This window comes from Argiope bruennichi, chromosome 7, assembly GCF_947563725.1.
Source record: "Argiope bruennichi chromosome 7, qqArgBrue1.1, whole genome shotgun sequence".
In the NCBI taxonomy this organism is placed as follows: Eukaryota; Metazoa; Arthropoda; class Arachnida; order Araneae; family Araneidae; genus Argiope; species Argiope bruennichi.
Window position 1 is genome coordinate 116,999,385 of NC_079157.1, and position 27,063 is coordinate 117,026,447.

Below are 27,063 nucleotides of genomic sequence, written 5' to 3' on the forward strand. Positions count from 1 at the left end.
CTATTATTTTAATACGCATTTGGAGAGAATGGCCTATCTGACTACTATCTATTTAGTTATATCTACTGTAAAAGTTGGAATGGACAGATGAACGATTCCTTAACAAACAGATGTGTCTTCCACAATGAGAGAACTTAGCTGTGCCCATCAGGTCTCGAACCTTGGACCTTCCGCGTGTTAGGCAGATGTGATAACCTCTACACCATGGGCACGCACATATGCTCAATCTATTAGAAAATTCTCAGTTAAAAATCAAATTAATAAGCTGAATTGTTGCTATTATTTTAATACGCATTTGGAGAGAATGGCCTATCTGACTACTATCTATTTAGTTATATCTACTGTAAAAGTTGAAATGGACAGATGAACGATTCCGTAACAAACAGATGTGTCTTCCACAATGAGAGAACTTAGCTGTGCCCATCAGGTCTCGAACCGTGGACCTTCCGCGTGTTAGGCAGATGTGATAACCTCTACACCATGGGCACGCACATATGCTCAATCTATTAGAAAATTCTCAGTTAAAAATCAAATTAATCAGCTGAATTGTTGCTATTATTTTAATACGCATTTGGAGAGAATGGCCTATCTGACTACTATCTATTTAGTTATATCTACCGTAAAAGTTGAAATGGACAGATGAACGATTCCGTAACAAAAAAAGGGTCTTCCACAATGAGAGAACTTAGCTGTGCCCATCAGGTCTCGAACCTTGGACCTTCCGCGTGTTAGGCAGATGTGATAACCTCTACACCATGGGCACGCACATATGCTCAATCTATTAGAAAATTCTCAGTTAAAAATCAAATTAATCAGCTGAATTGTTGCTATTATTTTAATACGCATTTGGAGAGAATGGCCTATCTGACTACTATCTATTTAGTTATATCTACTGTAAAAGTTGGAATGGACAGATGAACGATTCCGTAACAAAAAAAAAGGGTCTTCCATAATCAGAGATCTTAGCTGTGCCCATCAGGTCTCGAACCTTGGACCTTCCGCGTGTTAGGCAGATGTGATAACCTCTACACCATGGGCACGCACATATGCTCAATCTATTAGAAAATTTTCAGTTAAAAATCCATTTAACCAGCTGAATTATTGCTATTATTATAATACGTATTTGGAGAGAATGGCCTATCTGATTACTATCTATTTAGTTATATCTACTGTAAAAGTTGAAATGGACAGATGAACGATTCCGTAACAAAAAAAGGGTCTTCCACAATGAGAGAACTTAGCTGTGCCCATCAGGTCTCGAACCTTGGACCTTCCGCGTGTTAGGCAGATGTGATAACCTCTACACCATGGGCACGCACATATGCTCAATCTATTAGAAAATTCTCAGTTAATAATCCATTTAACCAGCTGAATTATTGCTATTATTATAATACGTATTTGGAGAGAATGGCCTATCTGACTACTATCTATTTAGTTATATCTACTGTAAAAGTTGAAATGGACAGATGAACGATTCCGTAACAAAAAAAGGGTCTTCCATAATGAGAGAACTTAGCTGTGCCCACCAGGTCTCGAACCTGGGACCTTCCGCGTGTTAGGCGGATGTGATAACCACTACACCATGGGCACGCACATATGCTCAATCTATTAGAAAATTCTCAGTTGAAAATCAATTGAATCAGCTGAATTTTTGCTATTAATTTAATACGCATTTGGAGAGAATGGCCTATCTGACTACTATCTATTTAGTTATATCTACTGCAAAAGTTGAAATGGACCGATGAACGATTCCGTAACCAAAAAAAGGTTCGTCCATAATGAGAGAACTTAGCTGTGCCCACCAGGTCTCGAACCTGGGACCTTCCGCGTGTTAGGCGGATGTGATAACCACTACACCATGGGCACGCACATATGCTCAATCTATTAGAAAATTCTCAGTTGAAAATCAATTTAATCAGCTGAATTTTTGCTAATAATTTAATACGCATTTGGAGAAAATGGCCTATCTGACTACTATCTATTTAGTTATATCTACTGCAAAAGTTGAAATGGACAGATGAACGATTCCGTAACAAAAGAAAGGCTCTTCCATAATGAGAGAACTTAGCTGTGCCCACCAGGTCTCGAACCTGGGACCTTCCTCGTGCTAGGCGGATGTGATAACCACTACACCATGGGCACTCACATATGCTCAATCTATTAGAAAATTCTCAGTTGAAAATCAATTTAATCAGCTGAATTTTTGCTATTAATTTAATACGCATTTGGAGAGAATGGCCTATCTGACTACTATCTATTTAGTTATATCTACTGCAAAAGTTGAAATGGACAGATGAACGATTCCGTAACAAAAAAAAGGGTCTTCCATAATCAGAGAACTTAGCTGTGCCCATCAGGTCTCGAACCTTGGACCTTCCGCGTGTTAGGCAGATGTGATAACCTCTACACCATGGGCACGCACATATGCTCAATCTATTAGAAAATTCTCAGTTAAAAATCAAATTAATCAGCTGAATTGTTGCTATTATTTTAATACGCATTTGGAGAGAATGGCCTATCTGACTACTATCTATTTAGTTATATCTACTGTAAAAGTTGAAATGGACAGATGAACGATTCCGTAACAAAAGAAAGGATCTTCCATAATGAGAGAACTTAGCTGTGCCCACCAGGTCTCGAACCTGGGACCTTCCTCGTGCTAGGCGGATGTGATAACCACTACACCATGGGCACGCACATGTGCTCAATCTATTAGAAAATTCTCAGTTAAAAATCAATTTAATCAGCTGAATTATTGCTATTATTTTAATACGCATTTGGAGAGAATGGCCTATACGACTACTATCTATTTAGTTATATCTACGGCAAAAGTTGAAATGGACAGATGAACGATTCTGTAAAAAACAGATGTGTCTTCCACAATGAGAGAAGTTAGCTGTGCCCAGCAGGTCTCGAACTTGGGACCTTCCTCGTGTTAGACGGATGTGATAACCACTACACCATGGGCACGCAAACGTGCTCAAGCTATTAGAAAATTCTCAGTTAATAATCTATTTAACCAGCTGAATTATTGCTATTATTTTAATACATATTTGGAGAGATTGGCCTATCTGACTACTATCTATTTAGTTATATCTACTGTAAAAGTCGAAATGGACAGATGAACGATTCCGTAACAAAAAAAGGGTCTTCCATAATGAGAGAACTTAGCTGTGCCCACCAGGTCTCGAACCTTGGACTTTCCGCGTGTTAGGCAGATGTGATAACTTCTACACCATGGGCACGTACATATGCTGAATCTATTAGAAAATTCTCAGTTAAAAATCAATTTAATCAGCTGAATTTTTGCAATTATTTTAATACGCATTTGGAGAGAATGGCCTATCTGACTACTATCTATTTAGTTATATCTACTGTAAAAGTTGAAATGGACAGATGAACGATTCCGTAACAAAAAAAAGGGTCTTCCATAATGAGAGATCTTAGCTGTGCCCATCAGGTCTCGAACCTTGGACCTTCCGCGTGTTAGGCAGATGTGATAACCTCTACACCATGGGCACGCACATGTGCTCAATCTATTAGAAAATTCTCAGTTAAAAATCAAATTAATCAGCTGAATTGTTGCTATTATTTTAATACGCATTTGGAGAGAATGGCCTATCTGACTACTATCTATTTAGTTATATCTACTGTAAAAGTTGAAATGGACAGATGAACGATTCCGTAACAAAAAAAGGGTCTTCCATAATGAGAGAACTTAACTGTGCCCACCAATTCTCGAACCTGGGACCTTCCGCGTGTTAGGCGGATAAGATAACCACTTGACCATGGGCACGCACATGTGCACTATCTATTAGAAAATTCTCAGTTAAAAATCAAATTAATCAGCGGAATTGTTGCTATTATTTTAATACGCATTTGGAGAGAATGGCCTATCTGACTACTATCTATTTAGTTATATCTACTGTAAAAGTTGAAATGGACAGATGAACGATTCCGTAAAAAACAGATGTGTCTTCCACAATGAGAGAAGTTAGCTGTGCCCAGCAGGTCTCGAACTTATTACCTTCCTCGTGTTAGACGGATGTGATAACCACTACACCATGGGCACGCACACGTGCTCAAGCTATTAGAAAATTCTCAGTTAATAATCCATTTAACCAGCTGAATTATTGCTATTATTTTAATACATATTTGGAGAGATTGGCCTATCTGACTACTATCTATTTAGTTATATCTACTGTAAAAGTTGAAATGGACAGATGAACGATTCCGTAACAAAAAAAGGGTCTTTCATAATGAGAGAACTTAGCTGTGCCCACCAGGTCTCGAACCTTGGACTTTCCGCGTGTTAGGCAGATGTGATAACTACTACACCATGGGCACGTACATATGCTGAATCTATTAGAAAATTCTCAGTTAAAAATCAATTTAATCAGCTGAATTTTTGCAATTATTTTAATACGCATTTGGAGAGAATGGCCTATCTGACTACTATCTATTTAGTTATATCTATTGTAAAAGTTGAAATGGACAGATGAACGATTCCGTAACAAAAAAAAAGGGTCTTCCATAATGAGAGATCTTAGCTGTGCCCACCAGGTCTCGAACCTGGGACCTTCCGCGTGTTAGGCGGATGTGATAACCACTACACCATGGGCACGCACATATGCTCAATCTATTAGAAAATTCTCAGTTGAAAATCAATTTAATCAGCTGAATTATTGCTATTATTTTAATACGCATTTGGAGAGAATGGCCTATCTGACTACTATCTATTTAGTTATATCTACTGCAAAAGTTGAAATGGACAGATGAACGATTCCGTTACGAAAAAAAGGGTCTTCCATAATGAGAGAACTTAGCTGTGCCCACCAGGTCTCGAACCTGGGACCTTCCGCGTGTTAGGCGGATGTGATAACCACTACACCATGGGCACGCACATGTGTTCAATCTATTAGAAAATTCTCAGTTAATAATCCATTTAACCAGCTGAATTATTGCTATTATTTTAATACGCATTTGGAGAGAATGGCCTATCTGACTACTATCTATTTAGTTATATCTACTGTAAAAGTTGGAATGGACAGATGAACGATTCCGTAACAAAAAAATGCGTCTTCCACAATGAGAGAACTTAGCTGTGCCCACCAGGTCTCGAAACTGGGACCTTCCGCGTGTTAGGCGGATGTGATAACCACTACACCATGGGCACGCACATATGCTCAATCTATTAGAAAATTCTCAGTTGAAAATCAATTTAATCAGCTGAATTTTTGCTATTATTTTAATACGCATTTGGAGAGAATGGCCTATCTGACTACTATCTATTTAGTTATATCTACTGTAAAAGTTGAAATGGACAGATGAACGATTCTGTAAAAAACAGATGTGTCTTCCACAATGAGAGAAGTTAGCTGTGCCCAGCAGGTCTCGAACTTGGGACCTTCCTCGTGTTAGACGGATGTGATAACCACTACACCATGGGCACGCAAACGTGCTCAAGCTATTAGAAAATTCTCAGTTAATAATCTATTTAACCAGCTGAATTATTGCTATTATTTTAATACATATTTGGAGAGATTGGCCTATCTGACTACTATCTATTTAGTTATATCTACTGTAAAAGTTGAAATGGACAGATGAACGATTCCGTAACAAAAAAAGGGTCTTCCATAATGAGAGAACTTAGCTGTGCCCACCAGGTCTCGAACCTTGGACTTTCCGCGTGTTAGGCAGATGTGATAACTTCTACACCATGGGCACGTACATATGCTGAATCTATTAGAAAATTCTCAGTTAAAAATCAATTTAATCAGCTGAATTTTTGCAATTATTTTAATACGCATTTGGAGAGAATGGCCTATCTGACTACTATCTATTTAGTTATATCTACTGTAAAAGTTGAAATGGACAGATGAACGATTCCGTAACAAAAAAAAGGGTCTTCCATAATGAGAGATCTTAGCTGTGCCCATCAGGTCTCGAACCTTGGACCTTCCGCGTGTTAGGCAGATGTGATAACCTCTACACCATGGGCACGCACATATGCTCAATCTATTAGAAAATTCTCAGTTAAAAATCAAATTAATCAGCTGAATTGTTGCTATTATTTTAATACGCATTTGGAGAGAATGGCCTATCTGACTACTATCTATTTAGTTATATCTACTGTAAAAGTTGGAATGGACAGATGAACGATTCCTTAACAAACAGATGTGTCTTCCACAATGAGAGAACTTAGCTGTGCCCATCAGGTCTCGAACCTTGGACCTTCCGCGTGTTAGGCAGATGTGATAACCTCTACACCATGGGCACGCACATATGCTCAATCTATTAGAAAATTCTCAGTTAAAAATCAAATTAATAAGCTGAATTGTTGCTATTATTTTAATACGCATTTGGAGAGAATGGCCTATCTGACTACTATCTATTTAGTTATATCTACTGTAAAAGTTGAAATGGACAGATGAACGATTCCGTAACAAACAGATGTGTCTTCCACAATGAGAGAACTTAGCTGTGCCCATCAGGTCTCGAACCGTGGACCTTCCGCGTGTTAGGCAGATGTGATAACCTCTACACCATGGGCACGCACATATGCTCAATCTATTAGAAAATTCTCAGTTAAAAATCAAATTAATCAGCTGAATTGTTGCTATTATTTTAATACGCATTTGGAGAGAATGGCCTATCTGACTACTATCTATTTAGTTATATCTACCGTAAAAGTTGAAATGGACAGATGAACGATTCCGTAACAAAAAAAGGGTCTTCCACAATGAGAGAACTTAGCTGTGCCCATCAGGTCTCGAACCTTGGACCTTCCGCGTGTTAGGCAGATGTGATAACCTCTACACCATGGGCACGCACATATGCTCAATCTATTAGAAAATTCTCAGTTAAAAATCAAATTAATCAGCTGAATTGTTGCTATTATTTTAATACGCATTTGGAGAGAATGGCCTATCTGACTACTATCTATTTAGTTATATCTACTGTAAAAGTTGGAATGGACAGATGAACGATTCCGTAACAAAAAAAAAGGGTCTTCCATAATCAGAGATCTTAGCTGTGCCCATCAGGTCTCGAACCTTGGACCTTCCGCGTGTTAGGCAGATGTGATAACCTCTACACCATGGGCACGCACATATGCTCAATCTATTAGAAAATTTTCAGTTAAAAATCCATTTAACCAGCTGAATTATTGCTATTATTATAATACGTATTTGGAGAGAATGGCCTATCTGATTACTATCTATTTAGTTATATCTACTGTAAAAGTTGAAATGGACAGATGAACGATTCCGTAACAAAAAAAGGGTCTTCCACAATGAGAGAACTTAGCTGTGCCCATCAGGTCTCGAACCTTGGACCTTCCGCGTGTTAGGCAGATGTGATAACCTCTACACCATGGGCACGCACATATGCTCAATCTATTAGAAAATTCTCAGTTAATAATCCATTTAACCAGCTGAATTATTGCTATTATTATAATACGTATTTGGAGAGAATGGCCTATCTGACTACTATCTATTTAGTTATATCTACTGTAAAAGTTGAAATGGACAGATGAACGATTCCGTAACAAAAAAAGGGTCTTCCACAATGAGAGAACTTAGCTGTGCCCATCAGGTCTCGAACCTTGGACCTTCCGCGTTTTAGGCAGATGTGATACCCTCTACACCATGGGCACGCACATATGCTCAATCTATTAGAAAATTCTCAGTTAAAAATCAAATTAATCAGCTGAATTGTTGCTATTATTTTAATACGCATTTGGAGAGAATGGCCTATCTGACTACTATCTATTTAGGTATATCTACTGTAAAAGTTGGAATGGACAGATGAACGATTCCGTAACAAACAGATGTGTCTTCCACAATGAGACAACTTAGCTGTGCCCATCAGGTCTCGAACCTTGGACCTTCCGCGTGTTAGGCAGATGTGATATCCTCTACACCATGGGCACGCACATATGCTCAATCTATTAGAAAATTCTCAGTTAAAAATCAAATTAATCAGCTGAATTGTTGCTATTATTTTAATACGCATTTGGAGAGAATGGCCTATCTGACTACTATCTATTTAGTTATATCTACTGTAAAAGTTGGAATGGACAGATGAACGATTCCGTAACAAAAAAATGCGTCTTCCACAATGAGAGAACTTAGCTGTGCCCACCAGGTCTCGAAACTGGGACCTTCCGCGTGTTAGGCGGATGTGATAACCACTACACCATGGGCACGCACATGTGCTCAATATATTAGAAAATTCTCAGTTGAAAATCAATTTAATCAGCTGAATTTTTGCTATTATTTTAATACGCATTTGGAGAGAATGGCCTATCTGACTACTATCTATTTAGTTATATCTACTGTAAAAGTTGGAATGGACAGATGAACGATTCCGTAACAAAAAAATGCGTCTTCCATAATGAGAGAACTTAGCTGTGCCCACCAGGTCTCGAACCTGGGACCTTCCACGTGTTAGGCGGATGTGATAACCACTACACCATGGGCACGCACATGTGTTCAATCTATTAGAAAATTCTCAGTTAATAATCCATTTAACCAGCTGAATTATTGCTATTATTTTAATACGCATTTGGAGAGAATGGCCTATCTGACTACTATCTATTTAGTTATATCTACTGTAAAAGTTGGAATGGACAGATGAACGATTCCGTAACAAAAAAATGCGTCTTCCACAATGAGAGAACTTAGCTGTGCCCACCAGGTCTCGAAACTGGGACCTTCCGCGTGTTAGGCGGATGTGATAACCACTACACCATGGGCACGCACATGTGTTAAATCTATTAGAAAATTCTCAGTTAATAATCCATTTAACCAGCTGAATTATTGCTATTATTTTAATACGCATTTGGAGAGAATGGCCTATCTGACTACTATCTGTTTAGTTATATCTACTGTAAAAGTTGGAATGGACAGATGAACGATTCCGTAACAAAAAAATGCGTCTTCCACAATGAGAGAACTTAGCTGTGCCCACCAGGTCTCGAACCTGGGACCTTCGGGATGTTAGGCGGATGTGATAACCACTACACCATCAGCACGCACAGGTGCTCAATATATTAGAAAATTCTCAGTTAATAATCCATTTAATCAGCTGAATTTTTGCTATTATTTTAATACGCATTTGGAGAGAATAGCCTATCTGACTACTATCTATTTAGATATCTACTGCAAAAGTTGAAATGGACAGATGAACGATTCCGTAACAAAAAAAAAGGGTCTTCCATAATGAGAGAACTTAGGTGTGCCCACCAGGTCTCGAACATTGGACCTTCCGCTTGTTAGGCGGATGTGATAACCACTACACCATGGGCACGCACATGTGTTAAATCTATTAGAAAATTCTCAGTTAATAATCCATTTAACCAGCTGAATTATTGCTATTATTTTAATACGCATTTGGAGAGAATGGCCTATCTGACTACTATCTGTTTAGTTATATCTACTGTAAAAGTTGGAATGGACAGATGAACGATTCCGTAACAAAAAAATGCGTCTTCCACAATGAGAGAACTTAGCTGGGCCCACCAGGTCTCGAAACTGGGACCTTCCGCGTGTTAGGCGGATGTGATAGCCACTACACCATGGGCACGCACATGTGCTCAATATATTAGAAAATTCTCAGTTAATAATCCATTTAATCAGCTGAATTTTTGCTATTATTTTAATACGCATTTGGAGAGAATGGCCTATCTGACTACTATCCATTTAGTTATATCTACTGCAAAAGTTGAAATGGACAGATGAACGATTCCGTAACAAAAAAAGGGTCTTCCATAATGAGAGAACTTAGCTGTGCCCACCAGGTCTCGAACCTGGGACCTTCCGCGTGTTAGGCGGATGTGATAACCACTACACCATGGGAACGCACATGTGCTCAATCTATTAGAAAATTCTTAGTTAATAATCCATTTAACCAGCTTAGTTATTGCTATTATTTTAATACGCATTTGGAGAGAATGGCCTATCTGACTACTATCTATTTAGTTATATCTACTGTAAAAGTTGAAATGGACAGATGAACGATTCCGTAACAAAAAAAAAGGGTCTTCCATAATGAGAGAACTTAGCTGTGCCCACCAGGTCTCGAACCTGGGACCTTCGGGATGTTAGGCGGATGTGATAACCACTACACCATGGGCACGCACATATGCTCAATCTATTAGAAAATTCTCAGTTAAAAATCAATTTTATCAGCTGAATTATTGCTATTATTTTAATACGCATTTGGAGAGAATGGCCTATATGACTACTATCTATTTAGTTATATCTACTGTAAAAGTTGAAATGGACAGATGAACGATTCCGTAACAAAAAAGAGGGTCCTCCATAATGAGAGAACTTAGCTGTGCCCACCAGGTCTCGAACATGGGACCTTCCGCGTGCTAGGCGGATGTGATAACCACTACACCATGGGCACGCACATATGCTCAATCTATTAGAAAATTCTCAGTTAAAAATCAATTTTATCAGCTGAATTATTGCTATTATTTTAATACGCATTTCTAGAGAATGGCCTATATGACTACTATCTATTTAGTTATATCTACTGTAAAAGTTGAAATGGACAGATGAACGATTCCGTAACAAAAAAGAGGGTCTTCCATAATGAGAGAACTTAGCTGTGCCCACCAGGTCTCGAACCTGGGACCTTCCGCGTGTTAGGCGGATGTGATAACCACTACACCATGGGCACGCACATATGCTCAATCTATTAGAAAATTCTCAGTTGAAAATCAATTTAATCAGCTGAATTTTTGCTAATAATTTAATACGCATTTGGAGAAAATGGCCTATCTGACTACTATCTATTTAGTTATATCTACTGCAAAAGTTGAAATGGACAGATGAACGATTCCGTAACAAAAGAAAGGCTCTTCCATAATGAGAGAACTTAGCTGTGCCCACCAGGTCTCGAACCTGGGACCTTCCGCGTGCTAGGCGGATGTGATAACCACTACACCATGGGCACTCACATATGCTCAATCTATTAGAAAAGTCTCAGTTGAAAATCAATTTAATCAGCTGAATTTTTGCTATTAATTTAATACGCATTTGGAGAGAATGGCCTATCTGACTACTATCTATTTAGTTATATCTACTGCAAAAGTTGAAATGGACAGATGAACGATTCCGTAACAAAAAAAAGGGCCTTCCATAATGAGAGAACATAGCTGTGCCCACCAGGTCTCGAACCTTGGACCTTCCGCGTATTAGGCGGATGTGATAACCACTACACCATGGGCACGCACATATGCTCAATCTATTAGAAAATTCTCAGTTGAAAATCAATTTAATCAGCTGAATTTTTGCTATTAATTTAATACGCATTTGGAGAGAATGGCCTATCTGACTACTATCTATTAAGTTATATCTACTGCAAAAGTTGAAATGGACAGATGAACGATTCCGTAACAAAAAAAAGGGTCTTCCATAATGAGAGAACTTAGCTGTTCCCACCAGGTCTCAAATCTGGGACCTTCCGCGTGTTAGGCGGATGTGATAACCACTACACCATGGGCACGCACACGTGCTCAATCTATTAGAAAATTCTCAGTTAAAAATCAATTTAATCAGCTGAATTATTGCTATTATTTTAATACGCATTTGGAGAGAATGGCCTATACGACTACTATCTATTTAGTTATATCTACTGCAAAAGTTGAAATGGACAGATGAACGATTCCGTAACAAAAAAAAGGGTCTTCCATAATGAGAGAACTTAGCTGTGCCCACCAGGTCTCGAACCTGGGACCTTCCGCGTGTTAGGCGGATGTGATAACCACTACACCATGGGCACGCACATATGCTCAATCTATTAGAAAATTCTCAGTTGAAAATCAATTTAATCAGCTGAATTATTGCTATTATTTTAATACGCATTTGGAGAGAATGGCCTATATGACTACTATCTATTTAGTTATATCTACTGCAAAAGTTGAAATGGACAGATGAACGATTCCGTAACAAAAAAAGTGTCTTCCATAATGAGAGAACTTAGCTGTGCCCACCAGGTCTCGAACCTTGGACTTTCCGCGTGTTAGGCGGATGTGATAACTACTACACCATGGGCACGTACATATGCTGAATCTATTAGAAAATTCTCAGTTAAAAATCAATTTAATCAACTGAATTTTTGCAATTATTTTAATACGCATTTGGAGAGAATGGCCTATCTGACTACTATCTATTTAGTTATATCTATTGTAAAAGTTGAAATGGACAGATGAACGATTCCGTAACAAAAAAAAAGGGTCTTCCATAATGAGAGATCTTAGCTGTGCCCACCAGGTCTCGAACCTGGGACCTTCCACGTGTTAGGCGGATGTGATAACCACTACACCATGGGCACGCACATATGCTCAATCTATTAGAAAATTCTCAGTTTAAAATCGATTTAATCAGCTGAATTATTGCTATTATTTTAATACGCATTTGGAGAGAATGGCCTATCTGACTACTATCTATTTAGTTATATCTACTGCAAAAGTTGAAATGGACAGATGAACGATTCTGTTACAAAAAAAAAGTGTCTTCCATAATGAGAGAACTTAGCTGTGCCCAACAGGTCTCGAACCTGGGACCTTCCGCGTGTTAGACGGATGTGATAACCACTACACCATGGGCACGCACACGTGCTCAAGCTATTAGAAAATTCTCAGTTAATAATCCATTTTACCAGCTGAATTATTGCTATTAATATAATACGTATTTGGAGAGAATGGCCTATCTGACTACTATCTATTTAGTTATATCTACTGTAAAAGTTGAAATGGACAGATGAACGATTCCGTAACAAAAAAAGTGTCTTCCATAATGAGAGAACTTAGTTGTGCCCACCAGGTCTCGAACCTTGGACTTTCCGCGTGTTAGGCGGATGTGATAACTACTACACCATGGGCACGTACATATGATGAATCTATTAGAAAATTCTCAGTTAAAAATCAATTTAATCAGCTGAATTTTTGCAATTATTTTAATACGCATTTGGAGAGAATGGCCTATCTGACTACTATCTATTTAGTTATATCTACTGTAAAAGTTGAAATGGACAGATGAACGATTCCGTAACAAACAGATGTGTCTTCCACAATGAGAGAACTTAGCTGTGCCCATCAGGTCTCGAACCTTGGACCTTCCGCGTGTTAGGCAGATGTGATAACCTCTACACCATGGGCACGCACATATGCTCAATCTATTAGAAAATTCTCAGTTAAAAATCAAATTAATCAGCTGAATTGTTGCTATTATTTTAATACGCATTTGGAGAGAATGGCCTATCTGACTACTATCTATTTAGTTATATCTACTGTAAAAGTTGGAATGGACAGATGAGCGATTCCGTAACAAAAAAAAAGGGTCTTCCATAATCAGAGAACTTAGCTGTGCCCACCAGGTCTCGAAACTTAGACTTTCCGCGGGTTAGGCGGATGTGATAACCACTACACCATGGGCACGCACATATGCTCAATCTATTAGAAAATTCTCAGTTAAAAATCAATTTAATCAGCTGAATTTTTGCAATTATTTTAATACGCATTTGGAGAGAATGGCCTATATGACTACTATCTATTTAGTTATATATACTGCAAAAGTTGAAATGGACAGATGAACGATTCCGTTACAGAAAAAAGGGTCTTCTATAATGAGAGAACTTTGCTGTGTCCACCAGGTCTCGAACCTGGGACCTTCCGCTTGTTAGGCGGATGTGATAACCACTACACCATGGGCACGCACATGTGCTCAATCTATTAGAAAATTCTCAGTTAAAAATCAAATTAATCAGCTGAATTTTTGCTATTATTTTAATACGCATTTGGAGAGAATGGCCTATCTGACTACTATCTATTTAGTTATATTTACTGTAAAAGTTGAAATGGACAGATGAACGATTCCGTAACAAAAAAAAGGGTCTTCCATAATGAGAGAACTTAACTTGCCCACCAATTCTCGAACCTGGGACCTTCCGCGTGTTAAGCGGATGTGATAACCACTTGACCATGGGCACGCACATATGCTCAATCTATTAGAAAATTCTCAGTTGAAAATCAATTTAATCAGCTGAATTTTTGCTATTATTTTAGTACGCATTTGGAGAGAATGGCCTATCTGACTACTATCTATTTAGTTATATCTACTGTAAAAGTTGAAATGGACAGATGAACGATTCCGTAAAAAACAGATGTGTCTTCCGCAATGAGAGAAGTTAGCTGTGCCCAGCAGGTCTCGAACTTGGGACCTTCCTCGTGTTAGACGGATGTGATAACCACTACACCATGGGCACGCAAACGTGCTCAAGCTATTAGAAAATTCTCAGTTAATAATCTATTTAACCAGCTGAATTATTGCTATTATTTTAATACATATCTGGAGAGATTGGCCTATCTGACTACTATCTATTTAGTTATATCTACTGTAAAAGTTGAAATGGACAGATGAACGATTCCGTAACAAAAAAAGGGTCTTCCATAATGAGAGAACTTAGCTGTGCCCACCAGGTCTCGAACCTTGGACTTTCCGCGTGTTAGGCAGATGTGATAACTACTACACCATGGGCACGTACATATGCTGAATCTATTAGAAAATTCTCAGTTAAAAATCTATTTAATCAGCTGAATTTTTGCAATTATTTTAATACGCATTTGGAGAGAATGGCCTATCTGACTACTATCTATTTAGTTATATCTACTGTAAAAGTTGAAATGGACAGATGAACGATTCCGTAACAAAAAAAAGGGTCTTCCATAATGAGAGATCTTAGCTGTGCCCACCAGGTCTCGAACCTTGGACCTTCCGCGTGTTAGGCGGATGTGATAACCACTACACCATGGGCACGCACATATGCTCAATCTATTAGAAAATTCTCAGTTGAAAATCAATTTAATCAGCTGAATTATTGCTATTATTTTAATACGCATTTGGAGAGAATGGCCTATCTGACTACTATCTATTTAGTTATATCTACTGTAAAAGTTGGAATGGACAGATGAACGATTCCGTAAGAAACAGATGTGTCTTCCACAATGAGAGAACTTAGCTGTGCCCATCAGGTCTCGAACCTTGGACCTTCCGCGTGTTAGGTAGATGTGATAACCTCTACACCATGGGCACGCACATATGCTCAATCTATTAGAAAATTCTCAGTTAAAAATCAAATTAATCAGCTGAATTGTTGCTATTATTTTAATACGCATTTGGAGAGAATGGCCTATCTGACTACTATCTATTTAGTTATATCTACTGTAAAAGTTGAAATGGACAGATGAACGATTCCGTAACAAACAGATGTGTCTTCCACAATGAGAGAACTTAGCTGTGCCCATCAGGTCTCGAACCTTGGACCTTCCGCGTGTTAGGCAGATGTGATAACCTCTACACCATGGGCACGCACATATGCTCAATCTATTAGAAAATTCTCAGTTAAAAATCAAATTAATCAGCTGAATTGTTGCTATTATTTTAATACGCATTTGGAGAGAATGGCCTATCTGACTACTATCTATTTAGTTATATCTACTGTAAAAGTTGAAATGGACAGATGAACGATTCCGTAACAAAAAAAGGGTCTTCCACAATGAGAGAACTTAGCTGTGCCCATCAGGTCTCGAACCTTGGACCTTCCGCGTGTTAGGCAGATGTGATAACCTCTACACCATGGGCACGCACATATGCTCAATCTATTAGAAAATTCTCAGTTAAAAATCAAATTAATCAGCTGAATTGTTGCTATTATTTTAATACGCATTTGGAGAGAATGGCCTATCTGACTACTATCTATTTAGTTATATCTACTGTAAAAGTTGGAATGGACAGATGAACGATTCCGTAACAAAAAAAAAGGGTCTTCCATAATCAGAGAACTTAGCTGTGCCCATCAGGTCTCGAACCTTGGACCTTCCGCGTGTTAGGCAGATGTGATAACCTCTACACCATGGGCACGCACATATGCTCAATCTATTAGAAAATTCTCAGTTAAAAATCCATTTAACCAGCTGAATTATTGCTATTATTATAATACGTATTTGGAGAGAATGGCCTATCTGATTACTATCTATTTAGTTATATCTACTGTAAAAGTTGAAATGGACAGATGAACGATTCCGTAACAAAAAAAGGGTCTTCCACAATGAGAGAACTTAGCTGTGCCCATCAGGTCTCGAACCTTGGACCTTCCGCGTGTTAGGCAGATGTGATAACCTCTACACCATGGGCACGCACATATGCTCAATCTATTAGAAAATTCTCAGTTAAAAATCCATTTAACCAGCTGAATTATTGCTATTATTATAATACGTATTTGGAGAGAATGGCCTATCTGATTACTATCTATTTAGTTATATCTACTGTAAAAGTTGAAATGGACAGATGAACGATTCCGTAACAAAAAAAGGGTCTTCCACAATGAGAGAACTTAGCTGTGCCCATCAGGTCTCGAACCTTGGACCTTCCGCGTGTTAGGCAGATGTGATAACCTCTACACCATGGGCACGCACATATGCTCAATCTATTAGAAAATTCTCAGTTAATAATCCATTTAACCAGCTGAATTATTGCTATTATTATAATACGTATTTGGAGAGAATGGCCTATCTGACTACTATCTATTTAGGTATATCTACTGTAAAAGTTGGAATGGACAGATGAACGATTCCGTAACAAAAAAATGCGTCTTCCACAATGAGAGAACTTAGCTGTGCCCACCAGGTCTCGAAACTGGGACCTTCCGCGTGTTAGGCGGATGTGATAACCACTACACCATGGGCACGCACATGTGCTCAATATATTAGAAAATTCTCAGTTGAAAATCAATTTAATCAGCTGAATTTTTGCTATTATTTTAATACGCATTTGGAGAGAATGGCCTATCTGACTACTATCTATTTAGTTATATCTACTGTAAAAGTTGGAATGGACAGATGAACGATTCCGTAACAAAAAAATGCGTCTTCCATAATGAGAGAACTTAGCTGTGCCCACCAGGTCTCGAACCTGGGACCTTCCGCGTGTTAGGCGGATGTGATAACCACTACACCATGGGCACGCACATGTGTTCAATCTATTAGAAAATTCTCAGTTAATAATCCATTTAACCAGCTGAATTATTGCTATTATTTTAATACGCATTTGGAGAGAATGGCCTATCTGACTACTATCTATTTAGTTATATCTACTGTAAAAGTTGGAATGGACAGATGAACGATTCCGTAACAAAAAAATGCGTCTTCCACAATGAGAGAACTTAGCTGTGCCCACTAGATCTCGAAACTGGGACCTTCCGCGTGTTAGGCGGATGTGATAACCACTACACCATGGGCACGCACATATGCTCAATCTATTAGAAAATTTTCAGTTGAAAATCAATTTAATCAGCTGAATTTTTGCTATTATTTTAATACGCATTTGGAGAGAATGGCCTATCTGACTACTATCTATTTAGTTATATCTACTGTAAAAGTTGGAATGGACAGATGAACGATTCCGTAACAAAAAAATGCGTCTTCCACAATGAGAGAACTTTGCTGTGTCCACCAGGTCTCGAACCTGGGACCTTCCGCTTGTTAGGCGGATGTGATAACCACTACACCATGGGCACGCACATGTGCTCAATCTATTAGAAAATTCTCAGTTAAAAATCAAATTAATCAGCTGAATTTTTGCTATTATTTTAATACGCATTTGGAGAGAATGGCCTATCTGACTACTATCTATTTAGTTATATCTACTGTAAAAGTTGAAATGGACAGATGAACGATTCCGTAACAAAAAAAAGGGTCTTCCATAATGAGAGAACTTAACTTGCCCACCAATTCTCGAACCTGGGACCTTCCGCGTGTTAAGCGGATGTGATAACCACTTGACCATGGGCACGCACATATGCTCAATCTATTAGAAAATTCTCAGTTGAAAATCAATTTAATCAGCTGAATTTTTGCTATTATTTTAATACGCATTTGGAGAGAATGGCCTATCTGACTACTATCTATTTAGTTATATCTACTGTAAAAGTTGAAATGGACAGATGAACGATTCCGTAAAAAACAGATGTGTCTTCCGCAATGAGAGAAGTTAGCTGTGCCCAGCAGGTCTCGAACTTGGGACCTTCCTCGTGTTAGACGGATGTGATAACCACTACACCATGGGCACGCAAACGTGCTCAAGCTATTAGAAAATTCTCAGTTAATAATCTATTTAACCAGCTGAATTATTGCTATTATTTTAATACATATCTGGAGAGATTGGCCTATCTGACTACTATCTATTTAGTTATATCTACTGTAAAAGTTGAAATGGACAGATGAACGATTCCGTAACAAAAAAAGGGTCTTCCACAATGAGAGAACTTAGCTGTGCCCATCAGGTCTCGAACCTTGGACCTTCCGCGTGTTAGGCAGATGTGATAACCTCTACACCATGGGCACGCACATATGCTCAATCTATTAGAAAATTCTCAGTTAAAAATCAAATTAATCAGCTGAATTGTTGCTATTATTTTAATACGCATTTGGAGAGAATGGCCTATCTGACTACTATCTATTTAGTTATATCTACTGTAAAAGTTGGAATGGACAGATGAACGATTCCGTAACAAAAAAAAAGGGTCTTCCATAATCAGAGAACTTAGCTGTGCCCATCAGGTCTCGAACCTTGGACCTTCCGCGTGTTAGGCAGATGTGATAACCTCTACACCATGGGCACGCACATATGCTCAATCTATTAGAAAATTCTCAGTTAAAAATCCATTTAACCAGCTGAATTATTGCTATTATTATAATACGTATTTGGAGAGAATGGCCTATCTGATTACTATCTATTTAGTTATATCTACTGTAAAAGTTGAAATGGACAGATGAACGATTCCGTAACAAAAAAAGGGTCTTCCACAATGAGAGAACTTAGCTGTGCCCATCAGGTCTCGAACCTTGGACCTTCCGCGTGTTAGGCAGATGTGATAACCTCTACACCATGGGCACGCACATATGCTCAATCTATTAGAAAATTCTCAGTTAAAAATCAAATTAATCAGCTGAATTGTTGCTATTATTTTAATACGCATTTGGAGAGAATGGCCTATCTGACTACTATCTATTTAGTTATATCTACTGTAAAAGTTGGAATGGACAGATGAACGATTCCGTAACAAAAAAATGCGTCTTCCACAATGAGAGAACTTAGCTGTGCCCACCAGGTCTCGAAACTGGGACCTTCCGCGTGTTAGGCGGATGTGATAACCACTACACCATGGGCACGCACATGTGCTCAATATATTAGAAAATTCTCAGTTGAAAATCAATTTAATCAGCTGAATTTTTGCTATTATTTTAATACGCATTTGGAGAGAATGGCCTATCTGACTACTATCTATTTAGTTATATCTACTGTAAAAGTTGGAATGGACAGATGAACGATTCCGTAACAAAAAAATGCGTCTTCCATAATGAGAGAACTTAGCTGTGCCCACCAGGTCTCGAACCTGGGACCTTCCGCGTGTTAGGCGGATGTGATAACCACTACACCATGGGCACGCACATGTGTTCAATCTATTAGAAAATTCTCAGTTAATAATCCATTTAACCAGCTGAATTATTGCTATTATTTTAATACGCATTTGGAGAGAATGGCTTATCTGACTACTATCTATTTAGTTATATCTACTGTAAAAGTTGGAATGGACAGATGAACGATTCCGTAACAAAAAAATGCGTCTTCCACAATGAGAGAACTTAGCTGTGCCCACCAGGTCTCGAAACTGGGACCTTCCGCGTGTTAGGCGGATGTGATAACCACTACACCATGGGCACGCACATGTGCTCAATATATTAGAAAATTCTCAGTTGAAAATCAATTTAATCAGCTGAATTTTTGCTATTATTTTAATACGCATTTGGAGAGAATGGCCTATCTGACTACTATCTATTTAGTTATATCTACTGTAAAAGTTGGAATGGACAGATGAACGATTCCGTAACAAAAAAATGCGTCTTCCATAATGAGAGAACTTAGCTGTGCCCACCAGGTCTCGAACCTGGGACCTTCCGCGTGTTAGGCGGATGTGATAACCACTACACCATGGGCACGCACATGTGTTCAATCTATTAGAAAATTCTCAGTTAATAATCCATTTAACCAGCTGAATTATTGCTATTATTTTAATACGCATTTGGAGAGAATGGCCTATCTGACTACTATCTATTTAGTTATATCTACTGTAAAAGTTGGAATGGACAGATGAACGATTCCGTAACAAAAAAATGCGTCTTCCACAATGAGAGAACTTAGCTGTGCCCACCAGGTCTCGAAACTGGGACCTTCCGCGTGTTAGGCGGATGTGATAACCACTACACCATGGGCACGCACATATGCTCAATCTATTAGAAAATTCTCAGTTGAAAATCAATTTAATCAGCTGAATTTTTGCTATTATTTTAATACGCATTTGGAGAGAATGGCCTATCTGACTACTATCTATTTAGTTATATCTACTGTAAAAGTTGGAATGGACAGATGAACGATTCCGTAACAAAAAAATGCGTCTTCCACAATGAGAGAAGTTAGCTGTGCCCACCAGGTCTCGAACCTGGGACCTTCCCACGTGTTAGGCGGATGTGATAACCACTACACCATCAGCACGCACAGGTGCTCAATATATTAGAAAATTCTCAGTTAATAATACATTTAATCAGCTGAATTTTTGCTATTATTTTAATACGCATTTGGAGAGAATGGCCTATCTGACTACTATCTATTTAGTTATATCTACTGCAAAAGTTGAAATGGACAGATGAACGATTCCGTAACAAAAAAAAAGGGTCTTCCATAATGAGAGAACTTAGGTGTGCCCACCAGGTCTCGAACCTGGGACCTTCCGCTTGTTAGGCGGATGTGATAACCACTACACCATGGGCACGCACATGTGCTCAATATATTAGAAAATTCTCAGTTGAAAATCAATTTAATCAGCTGAATTTTTGCTATTATTTTAATACGCATTTGGAGAGAATGGCCTATCTGACTACTATCTATTTAGTTATATCTACTGTAAAAGTTGGAATGGACAGATGAACGATTCCGTAACAAAAAAATGCGTCTTCCATAATGAGAGAACTTAGCTGTGCCCACCAGGTCTCGAACCTGGGACCTTCCGCGTGTTAGGCGGATGTGATAACCACTACACCATGGGCACGCACATGTGTTCAATCTATTAGAAAATTCTCAGTTAATAATCCATTTAACCAGCTGAATTATTGCTATTATTTTAATACGCATTTGGAGAGAATGGCTTATCTGACTACTATCTATTTAGTTATATCTACTGTAAAAGTTGGAATGGACAGATGAACGATTCCGTAACAAAAAAATGCGTCTTCCACAATGAGAGAACTTAGCTGTGCCCACCAGGTCTCGAAACTGGGACCTTCCGCGTGTTAGGCGGATGTGATAACCACTACACCATGGGCACGCACATGTGCTCAATATATTAGAAAATTCTCAGTTGAAAATCAATTTAATCAGCTGAATTTTTGCTATTATTTTAATACGCATTTGGAGAGAATGGCCTATCTGACTACTATCTATTTAGTTATATCTACTGTAAAAGTTGGAATGGACAGATGAACGATTCCGTAACAAAAAAATGCGTCTTCCATAATGAGAGAACTTAGCTGTGCCCACCAGGTCTCGAACCTGGGACCTTCCGCGTGTTAGGCGGATGTGATAACCACTACACCATGGGCACGCACATGTGTTCAATCTATTAGAAAATTCTCAGTTAATAATCCATTTAACCAGCTGAATTATTGCTATTATTTTAATACGCATTTGGAGAGAATGGCCTATCTGACTACTATCTATTTAGTTATATCTACTGTAAAAGTTGGAATGGACAGATGAACGATTCCGTAACAAAAAAATGCGTCTTCCACAATGAGAGAACTTAGCTGTGCCCACCAGGTCTCGAAACTGGGACCTTCCGCGTGTTAGGCGGATGTGATAACCACTACACCATGGGCACGCACATATGCTCAATCTATTAGAAAATTCTCAGTTGAAAATCAATTTAATCAGCTGAATTTTTGCTATTATTTTAATACGCATTTGGAGAGAATGGCCTATCTGACTACTATCTATTTAGTTATATCTACTGTAAAAGTTGGAATGGACAGATGAACGATTCCGTAACAAAAAAATGCGTCTTCCACAATGAGAGAAGTTAGCTGTGCCCACCAGGTCTCGAACCTGGGACCTTCCCACGTGTTAGGCGGATGTGATAACCACTACACCATCAGCACGCACAGGTGCTCAATATATTAGAAAATTCTCAGTTAATAATACATTTAATCAGCTGAATTTTTGCTATTATTTTAATACGCATTTGGAGAGAATGGCCTATCTGACTACTATCTATTTAGTTATATCTACTGCAAAAGTTGAAATGGACAGATGAACGATTCCGTAACAAAAAAAAAGGGTCTTCCATAATGAGAGAACTTAGGTGTGCCCACCAGGTCTCGAACCTGGGACCTTCCGCTTGTTAGGCGGATGTGATAACCACTACACCATGGGCACGCACATGTGTTCAATCTATTAGAAAATTCTCAGTTAATAATCCATTTAACCAGCTGAATTATTGCTATTATTTTAATACGCATTTGGAGAGAATGGCCTATCTGACTACTATCTATTTAGTTATATCTACTGTAAAAGTTGGAATGGACAGATGAACGATTCCGTAACAAAAAAATGCGTCTTCCACAATGAGAGAACTTAGCTGGGCCCACCAGGTCTCGAAACTGGGACCTTCCGCGTGTTAAGCGGATGTGATAACCACTTGACCATGGGCACGCACATATGCTCAATCTATTAGAAAATTCTCAGTTGAAAATCAATTTAATCAGCTGAATTTTTGCTATTATTTTAATACGCATTTGGAGAGAATGGCCTATCTGACTACTATCTATTTAGTTATATCTACTGTAAAAGTTGAAATGGACAGATGAACGATTCCGTAAAAAACAGATGTGTCTTCCGCAATGAGAGAAGTTAGCTGTGCCCAGCAGGTCTCGAACTTGGGACCTTCCTCGTGTTAGACGGATGTGATAACCACTACACCATGGGCACGCAAACGTGCTCAAGCTATTAGAAAATTCTCAGTTAATAATCTATTTAACCAGCTGAATTATTGCTATTATTTTAATACATATCTGGAGAGATTGGCCTATCTGACTACTATCTATTTAGTTATATCTACTGTAAAAGTTGAAATGGACAGATGAACGATTCCGTAACAAAAAAAGGGTCTTCCACAATGAGAGAACTTAGCTGTGCCCATCAGGTCTCGAACCTTGGACCTTCCGCGTGTTAGGCAGATGTGATAACCTCTACACCATGGGCACGCACATATGCTCAATCTATTAGAAAATTCTCAGTTAAAAATCAAATTAATCAGCTGAATTGTTGCTATTATTTTAATACGCATTTGGAGAGAATGGCCTATCTGACTACTATCTATTTAGTTATATCTACTGTAAAAGTTGGAATGGACAGATGAACGATTCCGTAACAAAAAAAAAGGGTCTTCCATAATCAGAGAACTTAGCTGTGCCCATCAGGTCTCGAACCTTGGACCTTCCGCGTGTTAGGCAGATGTGATAACCTCTACACCATGGGCACGCACATATGCTCAATCTATTAGAAAATTCTCAGTTAAAAATCCATTTAACCAGCTGAATTATTGCTATTATTATAATACGTATTTGGAGAGAATGGCCTATCTGATTACTATCTATTTAGTTATATCTACTGTAAAAGTTGAAATGGACAGATGAACGATTCCGTAACAAAAAAAGGGTCTTCCACAATGAGAGAACTTAGCTGTGCCCATCAGGTCTCGAACCTTGGACCTTCCGCGTGTTAGGCAGATGTGATAACCTCTACACCATGGGCACGCACATATGCTCAATCTATTAGAAAATTCTCAGTTAAAAATCAAATTAATCAGCTGAATTGTTGCTATTATTTTAATACGCATTTGGAGAGAATGGCCTATCTGACTACTATCTATTTAGTTATATCTACTGTAAAAGTTGGAATGGACAGATGAACGATTCCGTAACAAAAAAATGCGTCTTCCACAATGAGAGAACTTAGCTGTGCCCACCAGGTCTCGAAACTGGGACCTTCCGCGTGTTAGGCGGATGTGATAACCACTACACCATGGGCACGCACATGTGCTCAATATATTAGAAAATTCTCAGTTGAAAATCAATTTAATCAGCTGAATTTTTGCTATTATTTTAATACGCATTTGGAGAGAATGGCCTATCTGACTACTATCTATTTAGTTATATCTACTGTAAAAGTTGGAATGGACAGATGAACGATTCCGTAACAAAAAAATGCGTCTTCCATAATGAGAGAACTTAGCTGTGCCCACCAGGTCTCGAACCTGGGACCTTCCGCGTGTTAGGCGGATGTGATAACCACTACACCATGGGCACGCACATGTGTTCAATCTATTAGAAAATTCTCAGTTAATAATCCATTTAACCAGCTGAATTATTGCTATTATTTTAATACGCATTTGGAGAGAATGGCCTATCTGACTACTATCTATTTAGTTATATCTACTGTAAAAGTTGGAATGGACAGATGAACGATTCCGTAACAAAAAAATGCGTCTTCCACAATGAGAGAACTTAGCTGTGCCCACCAGGTCTCGAAACTGGGACCTTCCGCGTGTTAGGCGGATGTGATAACCACTACACCATGGGCACGCACATGTGCTCAATATATTAGAAAATTCTCAGTTGAAAATCAATTTAATCAGCTGAATTTTTGCTATTATTTTAATACGCATTTGGAGAGAATGGCCTATCTGACTACTATCTATTTAGTTATATCTACTGTAAAAGTTGGAATGGACAGATGAACGATTCCGTAACAAAAAAATGCGTCTTCCATAATGAGAGAACTTAGCTGTGCCCACCAGGTCTCGAACCTGGGACCTTCCGCGTGTTAGGCGGATGTGATAACCACTACACCATGGGCACGCACATGTGTTCAATCTATTAGAAAATTCTCAGTTAATAATCCATTTAACCAGCTGAATTATTGCTATTATTTTAATACGCATTTGGAGAGAATGGCCTATCTGACTACTATCTATTTAGTTATATCTACTGTAAAAGTTGGAATGGACAGATGAACGATTCCGTAACAAAAAAATGCGTCTTCCACAATGAGAGAACTTAGCTGTGCCCACCAGGTCTCGAAACTGGGACCTTCCGCGTGTTAGGCGGATGTGATAACCACTACACCATGGGTACGCACATATGCTCAATCTATTAGAAAATTCTCAGTTGAAAATCAATTTAATCAGCTGAATTTTTGCTATTATTTTAATACGCATTTGGAGAGAATGGCCTATCTGACTACTATCTATTTAGTTATATCTACTGTAAAAGTTGGAATGGACAGATGAACGATTCCGTAACAAAAAAATGCGTCTTCCACAATGAGAGAAGTTAGCTGTGCCCACCAGGTCTCGAACCTGGGACCTTCCCACGTGTTAGGCGGATGTGATAACCACTACACCATCAGCACGCACAGGTGCTCAATATATTAGAAAATTCTCAGTTAATAATACATTTAATCAGCTGAATTTTTGCTATTATTTTAATACGCATTTGGAGAGAATGGCCTATCTGACTACTATCTATTTAGTTATATCTACTGCAAAAGTTGAAATGGACAGATGAACGATTCCGTAACAAAAAAAAAGGGTCTTCCATAATGAGAGAACTTAGGTGTGCCCACCAGGTCTCGAACCTGGGACCTTCCGCTTGTTAGGCGGATGTGATAACCACTACACCATGGGCACGCACATGTGTTCAATCTATTAGAAAATTCTCAGTTAATAATCCATTTAACCAGCTGAATTATTGCTATTATTTTAATACGCATTTGGAGAGAATGGCCTATCTGACTACTATCTATTTAGTTATATCTACTGTAAAAGTTGGAATGGACAGATGAACGATTCCGTAACAAAAAAATGCGTCTTCCACAATGAGAGAACTTAGCTGGGCCCACCAGGTCTCGAAACTGGGACCTTCCGCGTGTTAGGCGGATGTGATAACCACTACACCATGGGCACGCACATGTGCTCAATATATTAGAAAATTCTCAGTTAATAATCCATTTAATCAGCTGAATTTTTGCTATTATTTTAATAAGCATTTGGAGAGAATCGCCTATCTGACTACTATCTATTTAGTTATATCTACTGCAAAAGTTGAAATGGACAGATGAACGATTCCGTAACAAAAAAAGGGTCTTCCATAATGAGAGAACTTAGCTGTGCCCACCAGGTCTCGAACCTGGGACCTTCCGCGTGTTAGGCGGATGTGATAACCACTACACCATGGGAACGCACATGTGCTCAATCTATTAGAAAATTCTCAGTTAATAATCCATTTAACCAGCTTAGTTATTGCTATTATTTTAATACGCATTTGGAGAGAATGGCCTATCTGACTACTATCTATTTAGTTATATCTACTGCAAAAGTTGAAATGGACAGATGAACGATTCCGTAACAAAAAAAGGGCCTTCCATAATGAGAGAACTTAGCTGTGCCCACCAGGTCTCGAACCTGGGACCTTCCGCGTGTTAGGCGGATGTGATAACCACTACACCATGGGCACGCACATGTGCTCAATCTATTAGAAAATTCTCAGTTAATAATCCATTTAACCAGCTTAGTTATTGCTATTAATTTAATACGCATTTGGAGAGAATGGCCTATCTGACTACTATCTATTTAGTTATATCTACTGTAAAAGTTGGAATGGACAGATGAACGATTCCGTAACAAAAAAAATGCGTCTTCCACAATGAGAGAACTTAGCTGTGCCCATCAGGTCTCGAACCTGTGACCTTCCCACGTGATAGGCGGATGTGATAACCACTACACCATAGGCACGCACATGTGCTCAATATATTAGAAAATTCTCAGATAATAATCCATTTAATTAGCTGAATTTTTGCTATTATTTTAATACGCATTTGG

The 27,063-nt window shown here is 38.5% G+C and overlaps 41 non-coding genes across 41 annotated transcripts; all 41 read right to left on the minus strand.

Moving 5' to 3' along the window:
* Window positions 1–1,517: 1,517 nt before the first annotated feature.
* Trnav-aac (transfer RNA valine (anticodon AAC)) lies at window positions 1,518–1,590 on the minus strand. The gene has a single exon. It is a non-coding gene; the product is annotated as a tRNA-Val (tRNA).
* A 203-nt stretch (window positions 1,591–1,793) lies between these two features.
* Window positions 1,794–1,866, minus strand: Trnav-aac (transfer RNA valine (anticodon AAC)). The gene has a single exon. It is a non-coding gene; the product is annotated as a tRNA-Val (tRNA).
* Window positions 1,867–2,069: 203 nt separating this feature from the next.
* On the minus strand, window positions 2,070–2,142 carry Trnaa-agc (transfer RNA alanine (anticodon AGC)). Its single transcript has one exon. It is a non-coding gene; the product is annotated as a tRNA-Ala (tRNA).
* Window positions 2,143–2,621: 479 nt separating this feature from the next.
* On the minus strand, window positions 2,622–2,694 carry Trnaa-agc (transfer RNA alanine (anticodon AGC)). Its single transcript has one exon. It is a non-coding gene; the product is annotated as a tRNA-Ala (tRNA).
* A 1,857-nt stretch (window positions 2,695–4,551) lies between these two features.
* Window positions 4,552–4,624, minus strand: Trnav-aac (transfer RNA valine (anticodon AAC)). The gene has a single exon. It is a non-coding gene; the product is annotated as a tRNA-Val (tRNA).
* Window positions 4,625–4,827: 203 nt separating this feature from the next.
* Window positions 4,828–4,900, minus strand: Trnav-aac (transfer RNA valine (anticodon AAC)). The gene has a single exon. It is a non-coding gene; the product is annotated as a tRNA-Val (tRNA).
* Window positions 4,901–5,103: 203 nt separating this feature from the next.
* On the minus strand, window positions 5,104–5,176 carry Trnav-aac (transfer RNA valine (anticodon AAC)). The gene has a single exon. It is a non-coding gene; the product is annotated as a tRNA-Val (tRNA).
* A 2,960-nt stretch (window positions 5,177–8,136) lies between these two features.
* Window positions 8,137–8,209, minus strand: Trnav-aac (transfer RNA valine (anticodon AAC)). The gene has a single exon. It is a non-coding gene; the product is annotated as a tRNA-Val (tRNA).
* A 203-nt stretch (window positions 8,210–8,412) lies between these two features.
* Window positions 8,413–8,485, minus strand: Trnav-aac (transfer RNA valine (anticodon AAC)). Its single transcript has one exon. It is a non-coding gene; the product is annotated as a tRNA-Val (tRNA).
* A 203-nt stretch (window positions 8,486–8,688) lies between these two features.
* On the minus strand, window positions 8,689–8,761 carry Trnav-aac (transfer RNA valine (anticodon AAC)). Its single transcript has one exon. It is a non-coding gene; the product is annotated as a tRNA-Val (tRNA).
* A 1,029-nt stretch (window positions 8,762–9,790) lies between these two features.
* On the minus strand, window positions 9,791–9,863 carry Trnav-aac (transfer RNA valine (anticodon AAC)). The gene has a single exon. It is a non-coding gene; the product is annotated as a tRNA-Val (tRNA).
* A 480-nt stretch (window positions 9,864–10,343) lies between these two features.
* On the minus strand, window positions 10,344–10,416 carry Trnaa-agc (transfer RNA alanine (anticodon AGC)). Its single transcript has one exon. It is a non-coding gene; the product is annotated as a tRNA-Ala (tRNA).
* A 203-nt stretch (window positions 10,417–10,619) lies between these two features.
* Window positions 10,620–10,692, minus strand: Trnav-aac (transfer RNA valine (anticodon AAC)). Its single transcript has one exon. It is a non-coding gene; the product is annotated as a tRNA-Val (tRNA).
* Window positions 10,693–10,895: 203 nt separating this feature from the next.
* Window positions 10,896–10,968, minus strand: Trnaa-agc (transfer RNA alanine (anticodon AGC)). Its single transcript has one exon. It is a non-coding gene; the product is annotated as a tRNA-Ala (tRNA).
* A 203-nt stretch (window positions 10,969–11,171) lies between these two features.
* On the minus strand, window positions 11,172–11,244 carry Trnai-aau (transfer RNA isoleucine (anticodon AAU)). Its single transcript has one exon. It is a non-coding gene; the product is annotated as a tRNA-Ile (tRNA).
* Window positions 11,245–11,723: 479 nt separating this feature from the next.
* Window positions 11,724–11,796, minus strand: Trnav-aac (transfer RNA valine (anticodon AAC)). Its single transcript has one exon. It is a non-coding gene; the product is annotated as a tRNA-Val (tRNA).
* Window positions 11,797–12,275: 479 nt separating this feature from the next.
* Window positions 12,276–12,348, minus strand: Trnav-aac (transfer RNA valine (anticodon AAC)). The gene has a single exon. It is a non-coding gene; the product is annotated as a tRNA-Val (tRNA).
* A 1,308-nt stretch (window positions 12,349–13,656) lies between these two features.
* Trnav-aac (transfer RNA valine (anticodon AAC)) lies at window positions 13,657–13,729 on the minus strand. Its single transcript has one exon. It is a non-coding gene; the product is annotated as a tRNA-Val (tRNA).
* A 1,029-nt stretch (window positions 13,730–14,758) lies between these two features.
* On the minus strand, window positions 14,759–14,831 carry Trnav-aac (transfer RNA valine (anticodon AAC)). The gene has a single exon. It is a non-coding gene; the product is annotated as a tRNA-Val (tRNA).
* A 1,857-nt stretch (window positions 14,832–16,688) lies between these two features.
* On the minus strand, window positions 16,689–16,761 carry Trnav-aac (transfer RNA valine (anticodon AAC)). The gene has a single exon. It is a non-coding gene; the product is annotated as a tRNA-Val (tRNA).
* A 203-nt stretch (window positions 16,762–16,964) lies between these two features.
* Trnav-aac (transfer RNA valine (anticodon AAC)) lies at window positions 16,965–17,037 on the minus strand. The gene has a single exon. It is a non-coding gene; the product is annotated as a tRNA-Val (tRNA).
* A 479-nt stretch (window positions 17,038–17,516) lies between these two features.
* Trnav-aac (transfer RNA valine (anticodon AAC)) lies at window positions 17,517–17,589 on the minus strand. Its single transcript has one exon. It is a non-coding gene; the product is annotated as a tRNA-Val (tRNA).
* Window positions 17,590–19,170: 1,581 nt separating this feature from the next.
* Window positions 19,171–19,243, minus strand: Trnav-aac (transfer RNA valine (anticodon AAC)). The gene has a single exon. It is a non-coding gene; the product is annotated as a tRNA-Val (tRNA).
* A 203-nt stretch (window positions 19,244–19,446) lies between these two features.
* Window positions 19,447–19,519, minus strand: Trnav-aac (transfer RNA valine (anticodon AAC)). The gene has a single exon. It is a non-coding gene; the product is annotated as a tRNA-Val (tRNA).
* Window positions 19,520–19,722: 203 nt separating this feature from the next.
* Window positions 19,723–19,795, minus strand: Trnav-aac (transfer RNA valine (anticodon AAC)). The gene has a single exon. It is a non-coding gene; the product is annotated as a tRNA-Val (tRNA).
* Window positions 19,796–19,998: 203 nt separating this feature from the next.
* Trnav-aac (transfer RNA valine (anticodon AAC)) lies at window positions 19,999–20,071 on the minus strand. Its single transcript has one exon. It is a non-coding gene; the product is annotated as a tRNA-Val (tRNA).
* Window positions 20,072–20,274: 203 nt separating this feature from the next.
* Trnav-aac (transfer RNA valine (anticodon AAC)) lies at window positions 20,275–20,347 on the minus strand. The gene has a single exon. It is a non-coding gene; the product is annotated as a tRNA-Val (tRNA).
* Window positions 20,348–20,828: 481 nt separating this feature from the next.
* On the minus strand, window positions 20,829–20,901 carry Trnav-aac (transfer RNA valine (anticodon AAC)). The gene has a single exon. It is a non-coding gene; the product is annotated as a tRNA-Val (tRNA).
* A 203-nt stretch (window positions 20,902–21,104) lies between these two features.
* On the minus strand, window positions 21,105–21,177 carry Trnav-aac (transfer RNA valine (anticodon AAC)). The gene has a single exon. It is a non-coding gene; the product is annotated as a tRNA-Val (tRNA).
* A 203-nt stretch (window positions 21,178–21,380) lies between these two features.
* Window positions 21,381–21,453, minus strand: Trnav-aac (transfer RNA valine (anticodon AAC)). Its single transcript has one exon. It is a non-coding gene; the product is annotated as a tRNA-Val (tRNA).
* Window positions 21,454–21,656: 203 nt separating this feature from the next.
* On the minus strand, window positions 21,657–21,729 carry Trnav-aac (transfer RNA valine (anticodon AAC)). Its single transcript has one exon. It is a non-coding gene; the product is annotated as a tRNA-Val (tRNA).
* Window positions 21,730–21,932: 203 nt separating this feature from the next.
* Window positions 21,933–22,005, minus strand: Trnav-aac (transfer RNA valine (anticodon AAC)). The gene has a single exon. It is a non-coding gene; the product is annotated as a tRNA-Val (tRNA).
* Window positions 22,006–22,486: 481 nt separating this feature from the next.
* Window positions 22,487–22,559, minus strand: Trnav-aac (transfer RNA valine (anticodon AAC)). The gene has a single exon. It is a non-coding gene; the product is annotated as a tRNA-Val (tRNA).
* Window positions 22,560–24,141: 1,582 nt separating this feature from the next.
* On the minus strand, window positions 24,142–24,214 carry Trnav-aac (transfer RNA valine (anticodon AAC)). Its single transcript has one exon. It is a non-coding gene; the product is annotated as a tRNA-Val (tRNA).
* Window positions 24,215–24,417: 203 nt separating this feature from the next.
* Window positions 24,418–24,490, minus strand: Trnav-aac (transfer RNA valine (anticodon AAC)). Its single transcript has one exon. It is a non-coding gene; the product is annotated as a tRNA-Val (tRNA).
* Window positions 24,491–24,693: 203 nt separating this feature from the next.
* On the minus strand, window positions 24,694–24,766 carry Trnav-aac (transfer RNA valine (anticodon AAC)). The gene has a single exon. It is a non-coding gene; the product is annotated as a tRNA-Val (tRNA).
* A 203-nt stretch (window positions 24,767–24,969) lies between these two features.
* On the minus strand, window positions 24,970–25,042 carry Trnav-aac (transfer RNA valine (anticodon AAC)). The gene has a single exon. It is a non-coding gene; the product is annotated as a tRNA-Val (tRNA).
* Window positions 25,043–25,799: 757 nt separating this feature from the next.
* Window positions 25,800–25,872, minus strand: Trnav-aac (transfer RNA valine (anticodon AAC)). Its single transcript has one exon. It is a non-coding gene; the product is annotated as a tRNA-Val (tRNA).
* Window positions 25,873–26,350: 478 nt separating this feature from the next.
* On the minus strand, window positions 26,351–26,423 carry Trnav-aac (transfer RNA valine (anticodon AAC)). The gene has a single exon. It is a non-coding gene; the product is annotated as a tRNA-Val (tRNA).
* Window positions 26,424–26,625: 202 nt separating this feature from the next.
* Trnav-aac (transfer RNA valine (anticodon AAC)) lies at window positions 26,626–26,698 on the minus strand. Its single transcript has one exon. It is a non-coding gene; the product is annotated as a tRNA-Val (tRNA).
* A 204-nt stretch (window positions 26,699–26,902) lies between these two features.
* Window positions 26,903–26,976, minus strand: Trnad-auc (transfer RNA aspartic acid (anticodon AUC)). Its single transcript has one exon. It is a non-coding gene; the product is annotated as a tRNA-Asp (tRNA).
* Window positions 26,977–27,063: the final 87 nt, after the last annotated feature.